The following is a 4,389-nucleotide window of genomic DNA, read 5'->3' on the forward strand; positions in this document are numbered from 1 at the left end:
GCTTGTAAGTAAAATCAGGTTCCATCTGCCTCTAAATCTTGGGCTCTTCCTCGCCTTCATGAACCCAAGTGCCAAAATGAGCAGGGGCAAGTAGTCTTACTCTATTTTCAAAGCAGAATAAAATGTTTGTGTCATGAATTTCAGGTTGGAAGGAAGTTTAGACAAAACATCCTTAATTATGTCTTTACCAGCAATTATGTCTCTACCCGGGATCTTGGTTCTCTCTGCCTCACCACAGTCACTGAGTCAAAAAAGATTACTCTTCAGCTGAAGAAGGACAAAAGACACCACTGACCCCTCCTATCCCACTTCCAGATCAGTCTTAAAGGAATAAGGAAGAAGCATTGAGTAGAGTTATCTCTCAGACCAGTATTTGCCTTGAGTAATATTCTCTTGTCCGCTATTATTATGTGTCTCTTTGACAGTTGGAGCCTAACTTCAGAAAGTATCTATTAAAATTCACACACACAGCAGAGAGAGGCAGAGAGGATAGGCTGTTCCATTTTTAGTCCCTCTAGCGCTCCACCTGCTGCCGAAGAACAGAGACAATGGGCCTTCCTACAACTCTGCTGGAAAAACAAAAGAACACACTGCATTGTTCAAGAAGTCAGGTAACTGTCTAAAACAAGAGAGCAGGAGGAGTGAGCCATTAGAATCAATGCAAGTGAATTTGTCCCAGTTACACATTTGTATGAGAAGTAGATCTTCCCTGTGTTATCCAGTACCTTGTACTCATCCCTAAAAAATTTGTAAAGAGAAATGGATAGGTTTCCATATGTAAGGAGAGTTTATTTGTAATAATAAGTATAGTAGTGATAACCAAAATGTGTGTAAGATTTGTATGCTTAAGCAGTTTCCTAAACAATATAATGGAGTGGCACGCTTAAGTTTCTGGACTCAGGAGCCAGATTACCCAGGCTGGAATCCCAGCTCCATCGCTTCCAGCTGTGTGACCATGGGTATATTCCTGAACCTCTTGAGGCTGTCTCAGTTCTTCCTATAAAATTGAGATGTTAAAAACACTTATTTCATGGAGTAATTGTGAGGATGAAATGAATTAATACATATAAAACACTTTGGAAGGTTCACGGTACATGGTAGGTGTTAAGTAAATGTTCTTACGGTTTTGTGTTTCGCTTTGTTTTAAACAGTTCTTCAACAAAGCTAGTATATAAAGGAGCAAAGCTTGAACAGAGGGAAAACAGACATTTTGCACCTAATGTGTATTTTTTTTTTAAAAGTGCCCTTCTGCCATCTCCCGTTTCCTGGTGTTACTCTAGGTATAAAGGTGGAATCCAGTTTGCTTAGCTGGGCAACCATCACCATGTTGGTGACTCCCTTGTTAACTCCAGGGTTCAAGAGTTAAGTAGTCAACTGAGTTTTGGTGGAGCCATTGGCCATATGTAGTTGTAAAATTACAAGGAATTACTTTTAGCATTATTCCTGCCATTTGATATTTGCAGTGTGTTTTGTAACCTCCTGGTTACTCTCCACTCACCTGCTGGGACCTAGGCAGATGGCAAGCCTTCATTCCACTTAACACTTTTCTCAAATTAAAGGAGTAACTCAGAGTCAATGATGAAAACAGAACTCAAAAGACTTTTTCACTTTCTTTTTTCTTGAATCCAACTCTGTGATATAAAGTCCAATAGTTGGTTTGATCTTTGAAAGACTGACAGAAATGAAAGAATACTGATAATAATTATTGCAAATATTTACAGTACTTACCATGTAGTAGACAGTATTCTAAGATTTGTGTATGGACTGACAATAGACCTATGATGTAAATACTCTTTTTCCTTCTATTTTACTGATGAGGAAACCAAGAAATGCAGAGATTATTTTGTCTCAAATTCCATGGTTGCTGAGTGGTAGAAAACTCACTGTCTGTCTCACTTTGGAGCTCTGATCTTCACTACCACCATGCTATCAGTGGGATCCTGCCAGAGCTCAGGACCTAATGAATTCATTCATACCATCCATGTACCCTCCCTTTTGTATAAGAAAGCAACTAATGAAGCTTTACATGAATACATGTACAAATATACAAAATACTGAGTAGGTTACCAAGATAAGGTGGCTTTCTGAGAAGCTCCCATCCATTACCTTTATCAAATTTACAACTGTGTCAGGTCTCCCTTATATTAATCTATTCTAACATTAACACACTTATTGACTGCCTAGGTTCTGGTAGTATAAGGCTATGGTAATTCTTTTATATTTTTTAAAGATTTATTTATTTTGGAAAGAGAGAGAGAGAGAACACGAGCAGGAGGAGGGGTAGAGGGAGAGAAACTCAAGCAGATGCCCCACTGAGCATGGAGCCCAACACCGGGCTTGATCCCACAACCCTGAGATCGTGATCTGAGCCGAAACAAAGAGTTGCACGTTTAACTTACTGAGCCACTCAGGTGTCCCAATGGTATGGTGATTCTAAGTGCTTCATATAAAATCCCTGCTCTCATAAATCTTATATTCCAAATGGGAGAAACAGATAATGGTGAAAAAATTCATAAATCTGTAAATTAATCATCAAAACCAGTTAATAGTAGGTGCTATGAAGGAAAAATGAAGCAGGGGGGGAAGAAAAGAGGGTTAAGAGATGTCAGTTTATGGGACGCCTGGGTGGCTCAGTTGGTAAGGTGCTGCCTTCGGCTCAGGTCAGGATCCCAAAGTCCTGGGATCAAGTCCCACATTGGGATCTTTGCTCAGTGGGGAACCTGCTTCTCTCTCTGCACCTGCCTGCCATTCTACCTGCTTGCGCTCTCTCTCTCTCTTTGACAAATCAATCAATCAATCAATAAAATCTTAAATTAAAAAATATGTAGTTTAAATTGAGTGGTCAGTGAAGGACTATTTGAGGGAGTGATATTTGAACAGGTACCTGAATGAGTAAGAAAGCAAGCCAAGTGGACATGATACCAGTGTTCAGACATGGGAAAAGCCTTGCAGTGGAAACATTTTTGACATGTTTGAGAAACAGATAGTAGACCAATTATCTACTGTTCAAAGGATGAGGGAAAAAATGGTAGGGTGCTTTGAGAGAGGCAGTCAGGGACCATATCAGAAAAGGTCCTATGAGCTTTTAGGCCATGATAAGGTATTTTGCATCTTATCCTAATATTATAGAAGCTATTTAAGGGTTTTCAACAGTAAAATGATGTGCTCAGATTTGTATTTTTTTTTTATTTTATTTATTTGTCAGAGAGAGAGGAGTGCACAAGCAGAGGGAGCAGCAGGCAGAGGGAGAAGCAGGTTCCCCACTAAACAACAAGCCCAATGTGGGACTCAATCCCAAGACCCTAGGATCATGACCTGAGCTGAAAGCAGATGTTAAACCAACTGAGCCACATAGGTGTCCCTCAGATTTGTATTTTAAAAGGACCACTGCAGCTGCAACATGGAGAATGGACTAATGAGGGCACAGTGCCAATTGGGAACCAGGATCGGTATACACTGCAAGGTCAGATAAGAGATGAAGGGACCTTAGGACAGAGCAGAAAATGGCAAAATAATTAAGAAATATGGGATTTGGAATGTATTTTGAAGGATGTACTCCGAATTTGAGGCCTGACCAATAGGTGAATACAGAATCCATATTTGGGTAAGAGAACGCAGTCGAGATTTGTTTTTGGATGCAATGCGTTTAGTGTGCCTATTGGACATGAGAAGGCAGATTTTGAGTAGGCAGTGGAATAAATAGTTGGTAGTCTACAGTCAATAGCAGAGAGGTTGAAACTGAAGTCATCAGCACGTAGGCGGTTTTTAAAGCCACAAAATGAATTCAATTCCTCAGGATGGTGCTTACAGATAGAGAAGAGAAGGAATGCCAAAACTGAGGCTTGAGGCAATTCCCATTTGGCAGCAGGGATAAGAAGAGTCTAGCAAAGGGATTAAGGAAGAACAGTCAATGAGACGGGAGAAAAACCAGCCGCACATAGCCCTGAGACCAAATGAAGAAAATGTTTCAAGATTTGGGGAGTGTTAATTATTTGAAAAGTCTGAGGGGTAGAGCTCACTCTTGAAGTCTAAAGACTAAGATTTGGCTATTGGATTAGGCAACATGGAGGTATTTGTGACTTTAGCAAGAGAGGATTCAGTGGAGTGGTGAGAAAGATAGCTTAGCTGGGGTAGGGGTAAACCCTAAGGTGAAGAAGCAGGTGAGGTAAGAATGAAACCAGTAGACAATACTATCCAATGCACTTAGTTTAGTTTAACTCACCTGGAAATCTCTTCTTTGAGCCATTGTGTGCTGATCTTGAGGCTTAACTTCCAAGGGCAATTTTATTTCTCCTATTTTGAGGTTCCTTGAAGGCGTTGTGATGTATCCTTTAGAAACCAACTACTTTAAGGGCTCCTGGAGACTCAGTTGTTAAGCATCTGCCTTCA

This window comes from Mustela putorius, unplaced genomic scaffold (genome assembly GCF_011764305.1).
Source record: "Mustela putorius furo isolate JIRA1106 unplaced genomic scaffold, ASM1176430v1.1 tig00003834_pilon_pilon_pilon, whole genome shotgun sequence".
Classification (NCBI taxonomy): domain Eukaryota; kingdom Metazoa; phylum Chordata; class Mammalia; order Carnivora; family Mustelidae; genus Mustela; species Mustela putorius.